Source organism: Camelus ferus, chromosome 10 (assembly GCF_009834535.1).
Source record: "Camelus ferus isolate YT-003-E chromosome 10, BCGSAC_Cfer_1.0, whole genome shotgun sequence".
In the NCBI taxonomy this organism is placed as follows: domain Eukaryota; kingdom Metazoa; phylum Chordata; class Mammalia; order Artiodactyla; family Camelidae; genus Camelus; species Camelus ferus.
Window position 1 is genome coordinate 68,401,145 of NC_045705.1, and position 12,542 is coordinate 68,413,686.

Below are 12,542 nucleotides of genomic sequence, written 5' to 3' on the forward strand. Positions count from 1 at the left end.
TTAAAACCTGGAGGAATGGTAGGTTCACTGTGTCTCCCCACAGCCTGGCCGGGGGCATGCCCCACCACCGTGCGATGAAGGAGTCAGTGCCAAGGGTTGCAGAGGGACCAGGTGTTGACGCGTCATGATGCTGGAGGTGGAGCCTGGGGTTTTCCCCAGAGGATGCAAGTCCCAGAGAGGGAAAGGATGTTTCCATGGGCTATTCCACTGGCCATGATTCTGGGGTTTCTGTTCCCTGATGGTCCCCCACAGGGAGAGAGATCACGAGAGCTCCTTGCTGGACTAGCGGACACCCTGCAGAATGAGAAGGTGCTGCGGACAGGGCTATGTGCACACTTGTCCCCAGATGGTGCACCCAAGGCCACCTGCAGCCCCTGGAGGTCCCTAGACATGCTGGAAGACCTGACATTGGATGGATCCTATGCCTCCTGCCTGCTTCACAGAGGGGACACTCCCTTGGGTCCCCCATCTCTCCTTCCCAGTGCCCCCCCCCCCCATTTTTAGTAGGGAGACTCCAACAGATATCTCTACTTACTGTGACATTTCAACTTCTGACCTCAGACACATCCCAAGAGTTCCCAAGCCGAGGACATTTTCTCTGCATCCCAGGAGGCCCTGTGGTTCCGCTCCGGGCCAGATGCCAGGTGATGAACATGCTCCTTTGCCCCTCCAGGCCCACTCTCCCCTCTGCTCTCTGCCCCAGGGGCTGATCCCCATGGACTCCTTTCCTGGGCTCCCATACCCTCTGGCTCCCTGTTGGGTCTGGCCTTGCACAAGCTCTGGCTGCAGGTAACAGTGGGGGACAGTGAGGTTCCACGTCACAGCATCTCCCCTTTGGGGTCACCTTGGGCAGGCTGTGTCTCTGGACTGCAGGGCACATTTCCCTTGGCAGCCCTTTCTCCAGGATTCCCTCCTTCTAGGCTCTGGCAATGGTGTCTCCCCCCTACCCCTTCTGCCTCAGGGTGCTGTATGCCGCCCGCTTTGCGCGGTTCCCTTCCACCCTACAGTTTTCCTATCCTGAGTCACCTCTTTCCTGGTGGACCTGGACCGACGCTCAACCCAACCTGTGGCCGCCCAGGAGGGCACTCTGTACCCCAGAGAGGCTTCTTTTTTTGTTTTTGAAGAAGGTGCTGGGGATTGAACCTAGGACCTCACGCATGCTAAGCACGCAGTCTGCTACTGAGCTGTACCCTCCCCGCCCACCCCCACCAGAGAGGTTTCTGAGTGCCCCTGTTCAGTGGGTGACAAAGGGGCACCCCCTTGGCACCACCCATGACCACCTACCCAGCCGTCCTCCCTCAAACTTGGGTGAAAGTCACAGAAAGCCCATCTCAGAGGGGGCTCCATGAGCAAATGGCAGAGCCCAAGGGCCAGCCTGGTGACAGTGACATTTGTGGGCCCTGCAGTCACAGATTTGGCTCAGGTTCTGCCTCTTCCTGTTACCTTGGGGTGTGCCATCCCATCTCTCTGAACCTCTCTTCCATCCCAGCTTCCACCAAGGAGTCAACAGAGCCCAGATACACAGCCCCAGGGACCCACCCTACCTCCAGTGGCCCCAACAAGGTTTACGAGGAGGGCGTGCTCCCAGCTTCGCCGCCTGTTTGCTGGATGAACCGCTACTGAGTCAACTTAGCAGGTTCCCAAAGTAGAAAGTCAGAGCCCAAAGAATGTCATCCCCAGTGACTCACGTGTGTTGCTCCCTGAAACACGATCCCAGACCTTGGGGAACGGCCCAGACATCGCGGGGAGGCATCACAATGTGGTGAGTGGAATGCTGGGTTCCAGCCACAAAACAGCCAGCTCCAGGCCTGGCTGCCAAGAAAGGAGTTCCCACTAGGAAAATCTGATTCAATCAACCTCTCTTTTTTGGTTTAGGTGCACAGTCCCCTGGCTGTGCCTGCAGCTAAGAACTCTGAGTCTGCGATGAACCGCCTGGTGGATGGCATTAGGCATGTTTTTGTTACTGTTATGGGCATGGTGTCGATGACGGTGGCGGTGATCCCGGTGGTGGTGGTGGTGGGCTGTTTTTAATGGTGGTGTTGGTGATGGGGGTGGTGGTGACGGTGGTGATGTCTCACAGGCTGAGCCGGAGAGCGGAGGAGCCCAGGGAGATCTGATTGCTGGTCCCAACTCTGCCACTGACTACCTGGTGAGCTGGACCACTTGCCCGGCCTTTCTGAACCTCAGTTTCCCCATCAGTAAAGGGAGAATGACCTCGTCCGCCTTTCTGGACTGGCTGGGGGTCAGAGTGACCAAGGCTTGTAAATGCTCGTGATTACGTGGACATCCCAGAAGACGCACAGCTGCGAAGCTCTGAGGCTGCGCCTGCGGTCCTGACCGGTACCGGCGTCTGGGGAATGCGGTCGCAGTGGGCCTTAGCTCCTGCAATTTTTTTTCATGTGGGGCAAGATTCCCCTCCTTTTTCAGGCCGAAATTCCTTCGGAGAATTCTGTACAATTTCTCCCCCCGTCAGTGTGGCTTGGAGGGAGCTGTCAATCTCGGTACCCCACACCCCCTGTTCCAGTGCTGAGCATGTGGCCCAGGCCAGGCAAACCAAGTTCCCCCTGGGTTGCGAAGTGCGGCAGGGATGAGAAGACCTGAAAATAGAAGACAGGGAGAAAGGGGAAGAGAAAGAGCACCCCCGGGGCTTTGTTTCAGCATCTGATCCAGCTGTACCTGAAGATAGCCTGATCCAGCCCCGAACCTCCAAGTTATACAGATCATGTAACAACCACAGGGGGTCTGAGTTGAGGGTCTGTACTTTGCAAACCAAAGTGTCCTTTCCTCTACCTCTGACCCCCTCAATCTCCTGGAATCCCCAGAACCTTTCCAAGAAAGCAAAATTTAGGACAAGCTGCCTTCCAAGTTTGAGGACAAAAGCCTCTTGTCTTTCCAGACCCAAATCTGGCTCCTTTGCCCCCTCTTTCCAGGGAACAGACTGGAACTGACTCAGCTCCTGAATATCAGGGGGTAGAGACCGAGATCTGTTGCTGCCCCCACCCCACTTCCTCAGGGGGCACCTTTACAGGGAAACTTCATTGTAAACTGTAAAACGCCGCGTCTGTTTTTGCTGATTGTGTAAACAAAGCCTCATCCAAACAGTTCAAATACTATAAGTAAGCACGAGTGAAAAGGTGAGAAACCGCCTGGTAGCCACCACCGCCTCCAGAGGGAATCCCGGACGCCCGCAGCCTCTCTCCAAGTCTCCGCAGGTGTAAACACTCCGTTTCCTGTCGGTGGATCACATATTTGCTGTTCTGGAACTTTATCCAGATACCAGGACATCGTGGCAACTTCTGGACGCTGAACGCAGCTCTCCGCTCTGTCGGAGTGAGCTGCTCAGCGGAATCACGTGGACGTGTTGTTCAGTCCCCAGTGATGCGTATTTAGCTGGCTGCCAAATTTTTTTTTTTTTTTTACTATTTTAAACATCACTGCAGTGAACATATGTTCAGATTTTCCACATGTCTAAGCATATTGGTGGGGGAATTTCCTAGAAAGGGAATGGCTGAGTCAAAGAATATGAATAATTTAAAGGCATTTGGTGCCTTCTGCTCAAGGGTTCCCAAGGAGTCGTGGGTCTAGGGTAGGAGAGGGCACCCAGCTCCAAGTTCACCACCACGCTGGGTTTTATTCATCCCCTGAGAAATCATTTTTTAGTTAGGAGAGAAAATCTAGGGAGAAGGCCCCACTTTGAGGAGCGGTGGCTTCCTCTTTGCTCAGCACTAGGACTGTTTTTGGGGAAGGACAGGTGGCCGGAGAGAATGTGGCACCGTGGGTCTGCTAGCCTTTAGCGTTGAAAGTCCCCTGGCCTGGAAGCCCCTTTTCCTAAGCAGACGCAGACAATCAGTCACCTACTTCTAGCTTCTGGGGCTTGCCTCCTGCTCTGGTGGCACTACTGGGACACTCTGTGCCTGTCTCTGGGACAACAGGTCCTGCTGGCGCCTCCCACACTGGCTTCTGGGAAAGCGTGTGCTGAGAAGCGCCAGGTCCAGTGCCCAGGCAGCCTTGGCGCCTGGCTACCAGGAGCCGGCAGCACAGGCTGGCCTCGGGTCCTCTGGATCCAGGAACCCAGGGGATGCCGTGCCCGCTCCCATCCTGAAAGTGCTTAGCTTTAGTCCACTTGGTGAGGGCACTGATGCTGGCGGCTCACAGGTTCACACCTCTCCCAGTCGCATCCTGCACAGGGCAGGAAACAGCACAGAGAGGAGGAGTGGCTTGGCAAAAATCACACAGCTCTGAGTGGCTGAGTGGGGAATGGAACCCAGGTCTTCCTACTCCAAATGGGCTGCCTCCTCTTCCCTGGACCCAGGAAGAGGTGTCCTGCTTTGAGAAAGCACTCCTCTGCCTTCTGTCACCCTGGACAGTATTTTCTAGAATTTTATAGGGATAGGATCGTACAGTACGTGCTCTTACTTCGCCTGAATTCTTTTGCTCAGCATGATTATTCTGCAACTCCTCTGTGTTGCTGTGGGTTTCAGTAGTTCAGCCCTTTTTATCACCGAGGAGAAGTCAGTCATGTGGATGCTCTAGGGGCTGTTTTTATCCATTCACACCTGTTGACGGACAGTTGGGTGGTTTCTAGTTTGGGGCCGTTACAAAGAAATTCTGAATATTTATGTTCGAATGCTATGGACATTTGTACCTAAGTCTTTGTGTGGACACACACACCCATTTCTCTTAGGTAAATGCCTAAGAGTGAAACGACTGAGTTATATGATAGGTGAATGTTTAACTTTTGAAGAAACGGTCATTTTATATCCCCACCGTCAGGGTTCCAGTTCCTCCCCATCCTTGCCAACACTCGGTATCAGAAATCTTTTTAAGTTTTGACATCCTGATAGGTACATAATGGTATCTTATTGTGGTTTTAACTTGCATTTCTTAATGACAAATGATACTGAGCATCTTTTCACATGCTAATTTGCCATCTCTCTATCTCCTTTCATGAAGTGTCTGCTCAAATCTTTTCTCCGTTTTTGTTGGGTTGCTTGCTTCCTTATTGTTGGGTTTGTATAGTCTGGATACAAATCCTTTATCAGAGATATGATTTCCAAATGTCTTCTCCCATTCTGCTACCTGACTTTTCATTCTCTTAACAGTATCGTTCAAAGAGCAGAGAGTCTTAATTTTAATGAAATCTAATTTATCAATTTTTTTAAATGGTCATGCTTTTGGTGTTATATCTTGAAAGTTTTAGTTTAACCCAGGGTCACAAAGATTTTCTCCTGTTTTCTTCTAGAAGTTTTATAGTTTTAAGTTCTGCTTTTCAATCTATGATCCACGTTGGGTTGATTGTTGTATATGGCATAAGCGGTCAATCAAAGTTCTTTTTCCCCCTTGCATGTGGATATACAGTAGTTTCAGAAGCAGTGAAAAGACTCTTTTTCATACTGACTTGTTTCTGCACTTTTGTCAAAAAGCAATTGAGCGTAGGTGTGTGGGTCTGTTTCTGAACTCTGCAGTTCCGTTGATCTATTTGTCTACTGTTAGGCTAAGAAATCTTCTGTCATCTTGGGGGTTTTCAAGATTCCATCTTCGTGACCCAGTTTCTAGGAGAGCCCCGTCATTCTGCACAGTGTGCAGCTGAGGCCTCCAGCCAGCAGCCGAGTGGGTGGGTTAGATCCCCCAGCCTTCAGATATGGCAGTCCTGGTCAGCATCTTGACGGCAGTCTCATGAGAGACCCTAAGCCAGGACCACCCAGTGAAGCTGTTCCCAGATTCCTGAACTTCAGAAACCATGTGAGATAATAAATGTCTTTTTTCAAACTGCTAAGGTCTGGGGTAATTTGTGCCGAAGCAATAGATAACGAAAGCTCTCTGTTGTTTTAAGCAATTTGATGATGATGTACTTTGGTGCATTTTTCTTCATGTTTTTTGTGCTTGAGTTTCATTGAGCTTCTTGGATCTTTAGGTGTAGAGTTTTCATCAAATTTAGAAACTTTTTATCCATTATTTCTTCAAATATGTATATATGTTTTCCTGCCTCCCCACCCGCCTCCAGGCTTTCCAGTGATGCGTGTATTCGGGCACTTGAAGTTTTCTCACAATTTATTGTCACCAAGCAGTTTTTGGTCAATTTTTTCCTCTGTGTTTTGTTTTGAATAATTTCTATTTTTCTGTGTTCAAGTTCACTTCTCCTTCCTCCTGTGATGTCTAATCTGCCATCAATTCTATCCAGTGTGTATTTGGTGTGCAACATTATATTTCATTTCTAGAAATTTAAATTTGAACTTTTTGTATCTTTTATGATTTTACTTAACACATTCAATCTTTCCTCCAGCTTAAAAAAAAAAAAAGATACTTGGGAATAATCTTAGACTTACAGAAAATGAGCAAAGGTAGTACAGGAGTACAAAGGCAAATCCTTCACCCAGTTTCAGATTCCTGCTAGTGCTTTCACATGACATTACCATGGTGCCGGAATATGGTTTTAATATCCTTGTCTCTTAATCCTATCATCTTTGCACTTCTGTGTCAGTTGAATGGGTAGATTTTAGTCCTCATTTTGGGTTGTATTTTACTGTTGATGTGCATGCTAATAATTTGGGGTTTTTGTTCTTTCTCTTCTGGTTTTGCTAAGATATAACTGACACATAGTGCTGTGTAAGTTTAAGGTGGACAGCGTAATGATTTGACTTACACATATCATGAAATGATTACCCTGCTATGTTTAGTGAACATCCATCATCTCATACAGACACAAAAATTGAAGAAATAGAAAAAAGTATTTTTCCTTGTGATGAGAGGACTCTTAGGATTTACTATCTTAGCAACCCTCACGTATAACATACAGCAGTGTTAATTATATTTATCGTGTTGTACATTACATCTCTAGCACTTACTTATCTTATAACTGCAAGTTTATACTTTCTGACTGCCTTTTCCCAGTTCCCCCATCCCTTACCCCCCGCCTCTGGTAACCACCAATCTGATCTCTTTTTCTATGATCTTACTTGTTTCTTTCTTTCTTTTTTTAAGTGTAACTGACCTACAGCTCTGTGTTAGTTCCTGTTCTACAACATAGTGATGCGATATTACTAGGCATTTCAAAATGATCACCGTAAGTCTAGTTATGAACGGTCACCATGCAAAGATATTACATAGTGATTGACTGTATTCCCCACACTGTACATTTCATACCTGTGACTCATTTATTTTGCAACTGGAAGTTGTCCCTCTTGGCCTCCCTCACCTGCTTCTCTCCTCCCTCACATCCTCCTCTCTGGCAACCACCTGTTTTTGTTTTTTGTTTTTTTTTTTTTCTGTATCTATAACTCTTTTTCTGTTTTGTTACATTTGTTCATCTGTTTTGTTTCTTAGATTCCACATACAAATGAAACCATCCAGTATTTGTCTTTCTCTAGGTCTGACTTATCTCACGTAGGACAATACCCTCTAGATCCATTCATGTTGTCACAAATGACAAGATTTCATTCTTTTTTTATGGCTCCGTAACATTCCATTGTATTTATACCTGACATCTTCTTTATCTTTTCATCTATTGATGGGAATTTAGGTTGCTTCAGTATCTTAGCTATTTGTAAATTATGCTGCAGTGAACATAGGGGTGCATGTATCTTTTCATATTAGTGTTTTTGTTTGCTTTGGATGAATACCCACAAGTGGAATTGCTGGATCATAGGCTAATTCTGTTTTTAATTTTTTGAGGAATCTCCATACTGTTTTCCATACTGGCTGCATCAATCAACACCCCCACCAACAGTGCTCAAGGGTACCCTTTTATCCACATCCCCACCAACACTTGTTATTTTTTTGATAATAGCCATTCTGAAGCCATTCTGACAGGTGTGAGGTGATAGATCATGATTAGTTTCATTAATATTTTCTATTGTTTTTAAGCCTTTATTTTACTTATTTATGCTCAGTTCTTTATGATTTCTTTCCTTCTACTAACTGTGGATTTTGTTAGTTCTTCTTTTTCTAGTTCCTTTAGGTGTAAGTTTAGGTTGTTTATTTGAGATTTTTTTAAATTTCCTGAGGTAGGTTTGAATTGCTGTAAATGTCCCTCTTAGAACTGCTTTGGCTGTGTCCCATAGATTTTGGATCACTGGGTTTTTCATTTTCACTTGTCTCCAGGTATTTTTTACTTCTTCCTCGATTTCTTTGGTGAGCCATTGGTTTTTTAGTAGCATATAATAGCATATTGTTTAGCTTCCACGTGTTTGTGTTTTTTTGCAGGTTTGTTTTGTTTTTGCTTTTGTTTTTTCAGTTGATTTCTAGTCTCATGATGTTGTGGTAGAAAAGCTGCTTGATAGGATTTCAATTTTCTTACATTTACTGAGACTTGTTTTGGGGCCCTGCATCTGATCTATCCTGGAGAATGTTCCACGTGCACCTGAAAAGATTGTGTATTCTGCTGCTTTGGGATGGAATGTTCTCTACAGCTTTATTAAGTCCATTTGGTCTAACGTGCTGTTTAAGGCCAGTGTTTCCTTGTTGATTTTCTGTCTGGATGATCTGTCCATTGATGTAAGTGAGGGAGATGTTAAAGTCCCCTACTATTATTGTGTTAGCGTCAATCTGTCTCTTTATGTCTGTTAATCTTTGCTTTATGCATATAGGTGCTCCTAGTTGGGTGCCTATATACTTACGATAGTTATAGCTGCTTCTTGGAGTGATCCCTTGATCACTATGTAATGTGCTTCCTTATCTCCCGATACAGTCTTTGTTTTAAAGTCTGTTCTGTGTGATGTAAATATTTCTTTTCAGTTTCGTTTGTGTGGAATACCTCTTCCCATCTCTTCACTCTCAGTCACTGTGTGTCTTTAGATCTGAAGTGAGCCTCCCTTAGGCAGCATATATACGGATCTTGTTTTTATATCCATTCAGCCCTCTGTCTTTCGATTGGAGCATTTAGTCCCTTTACATTGAAAGTAATTATTGATAGATATGTACTTATTGCCGTTTTGTTAATTTTTTGTTGGTTTTTGTAGTTCTGTTCCTTTTATCTTCTTTTGTCCTCTTTCCCTGTGATTTGATGACTATATTAACGTTATGTGTGGATTCCTTTCTTTCTTGTGAGTGTGTCTCTGTTATAACTTTTTATTTGTAGTTACCGTGAGGTTTATATATAGCAATCTCTATTTATGCATGATGATATTAAGTTGCTGCTCTCTTAAGTTCAAAAGCGTTTTAACAGCTCTGCATTTTCACAACCCCCCAACATTTACTGGTTTTGACATCGTATGTTACATCTTTTTGTTTTGTCTGTCCCTTAACTACTCATTGCTGATAGAGAAATGTTTACTACTTTTGCCTTTTACCCTTCCTACTAGCTTTATAAATGGTTTACCTTTACTGTGTATTTGCTTTTTACTAATGAGACTTTTCCTTTTGAAATTTTCATATTTCTAGCTGTGGGCTTACTTTCCAGCTTAGAGAAGCCCCTTTAATGCTTTCTGTAAAGCTGGTTTGGTGGCGCTGCACCCTTTTAGCTTTTGCTTCTCTGTAAAACTTTTGATCTCTCCCTAAGATCTGAATGACAGCCTCACCAGGTAGAGAATTCTCTGTGCGTGTGTGCGTGTGTGTGTGTACACGTGCTGATTGGAAGATGCAGTAGATGTCATTTTTGCTCCCAACTATTGCATCCCCTTCTCAGACGAGAATGGCACGTCCCCACGGTTGCCTTGTGACTTGGCAGTGCCTCCTGCAGAAAGGGCCTGCATTCCTGCCCTAGTGCTACTGGACGAGGACATCCGCTTACTTGGGCCAATGGAATGTGACAGGACACCCTTCTTCCAGGAGGAGCTTTGAAGTGCCACTGCGTGTTGTCACAAGAGTAGCATGTCCCACCCCAGGTCTGTGCCTTCAGCTCGGACCCTGGCATGAAGAATGTGGACAGACTTGTGTCTCCATGTAAAGTGTATAAGACAAAAAACTTTGCTATTGTAGGCCTTTTAAATGGGGGTAGCTGTGGCTTGTTGCCATGACAAAGCTGTCAGGGGAAGGCGGCTCTCACGGGCGGGGATGCCACTGGGCTAAGCTCATTCCTTCCGCTGGCTCCCGGGAACCCAGCGCTGGCCAAGCCCGTCAGCAGCGTCTGGATCTGGGCACAAGGTGCCCCATTAGCTACACTGTCTAGTCTGGGGCAAAGAGAGAAGGCAAGGCACCAATGCCTCAGACTTTTAAAAAAAATTAGTCTCATGGACGTTTAATTTACACGCAATAAAATCCACCTACTTAAGTGTTATATTCAGTGAGTCAACACGTGTACACAGTCAGGCAGCCATCACCTGTACCAGAATACAGAATGCTTCCAGAAAGTTCTCTACTGCCACTTTGCAATCAATCAACCCTTCCCTACCTGTGGTTGACAACCAGACTGCCGCATGGAGCCACAGCTCAGGTTTGCAGACTCTCCTTCCGAGGGCCCACACGCGGCCGGCCCTCTCCTGGGCCAGTCTGCTTATGCTCAGCACGGTAGCAGTGAGGTCTGGGGGGCTGTGTGCACCTATGCCTTGTTCCTTTCACCGCGAATACACTCTGGATTGTTCATCCTTCACATGCTGGTGAGTGAGAGGCTGTTCCTGCCGCTGTGAACTCTGTGTCTTGAGTCTTTTGTGGGTGTGGGTTATCTCTTCCTTGGGTGAATCCCTGGGAGAATCCCTGGGAGGGGAATGACCGGGTTGTATAGTCATAGTATATTTAATTTATAAGAGACTGCCAAGTTCTTCTGAAGTGGATGGATACCTTCACATGCCCCCTCCATCAGTGTATGAGGACCCCAGATGACCCGTATCCTGGCCAACACCCGGCGGTGCCCATCTTTGGCGCACACCACTTCCGTGGCTGTGAAGCACCACCTCACTGCGGTCTCAGTTTGCATGTCTGTGATTATTAACAACGGCGAGCAGCATTCCGCGTATTTATTGGCCGGTTAGATGCCTCCCTTGATGGTTTCACTGGCCCGTGAGTCGCCTTGTGGCTCGTGTTTGTTGAGCGCTTTCTTCTCAACTATGGGTCACAATTTGTTGTTGTTTTTTCTTTTTCTCATGGCTACTAATTGTTTGCTGGGCGCTGGGCCTTCTGAGGCTGTATCATGAGGACATGGCATTCTCCTTTCTCCCTCGGGGGAGGCTTGATATTTGTGCTGCTGGGTAGCTCCATTTGTCTCTGCTCCCACTGAACTTGTATGTACCTGACTTTCTACTTTGCTTGTTCCCAAGCCCCTTTAACTCGGGGAGAGCCCCCTCCCACACTGTCTCCCGTAGATTCTGTCAGGGCTTGATTGAAGTTTGTTCAGGGGAATCTAAGGTGGGTCTTCCCTCAGGATGGCGTCCTTACCCCTAAGGCCAGCCCGTCTGGTACCCAGCTGGATGTCCAGGGCTCAGGGAGGCTCTGACCCCAGGCAATGCCCAGCCCCTAGAATCACACTCCCCCGGCCCCCAACTTCGGAGCCCTCTCAGGTGCCCCACCCTGCAGCTTCCGGAAGCACCAGTGTCCTGATCTCTGATCTCTACCGCCTCGGCTTGGTGAGACCAGCGTGCTTTTGAGGACCCCAGCCCGCCAGCTTGCTGAGCCGTGGTGGGAAATGTCCCAGCGGGTCTTTTGGCTCCTCTCTCAAGCATCCTTCTCCTGGGACCGCAGTCATGCACATCTGGCTATTCTGCACCTGTCAAGAGCTGCCTCAAACATATTGTCCCGGTGTGTGGCCATCCCTGAGAGGAGGGTCAGCCTGGCGCCAGGTACACCAACAGCGTTGGAAGCAGAAGTTGCCTAGAGTTTTGTTTTTTTTTTTTTTTTTTTTTTTAACAGACTCACTGGACATCACCTAGAACCGTGAGCCAAAGGCAGACCCCCCAGACAGGTAAGTTGCTCCTCTGCATGGGGTGCAAGAGTGAAGAAAGGGGGCAATGACCAGGGCGTGACTCCAGAAGAGCATCAGACAAGAGTGTGGGTCCCCCAAGTCCGGGAAGAGCCAAGCCCAGTGCCTGGCGCACGGAAGGAGTGGCACAACAGTGTCCCCACCTAAGAGACCACCCGTGGTGCTGGCCACAGCTCCCCCCAACTCCCCGCCCCACCCAGAACCTTTTCTCTCATGGTTTCGGGGTAATCTTCTGTATTTCCCATTCCCTGCCCGGAGAAGTGCAGATCGCCAGCACCCTGACCGCCCACTGCCCGCTGCTCAGAGCCCATCCTGGGGGGTCTCACGTCGAGCAGCCGTGTCCGAGCTACAAGGGCGCCCTGGAGACAGTGCACCCGCCTCTCCCCCGCACGTGGGACACCATGTGCCGTGGACACAGGGACACCAGTAGGGCAATGCTCTGCCCTCAGATAAGGAGAGGAGAGGCCCAGGGAAGGCGGATCCCCGAGCTCAGCGCCGACCGCTCTGCCCCGCCTGCTCCCAGGCCCCCTGCTCCGCGCGGCCTCTTCACCACGCGTGTTCACTATTCCAGTATCGTGTCACTCATTCAGTCACTCGCGCTGGGGCCCCTGCGTTCCGACCCCACCCCCCGCCGCCCCCTGGGAGGGAGTGTCCCTCCGCTGCTCCCAGGGTGGGCCTGGTGGACGCAGCCTCA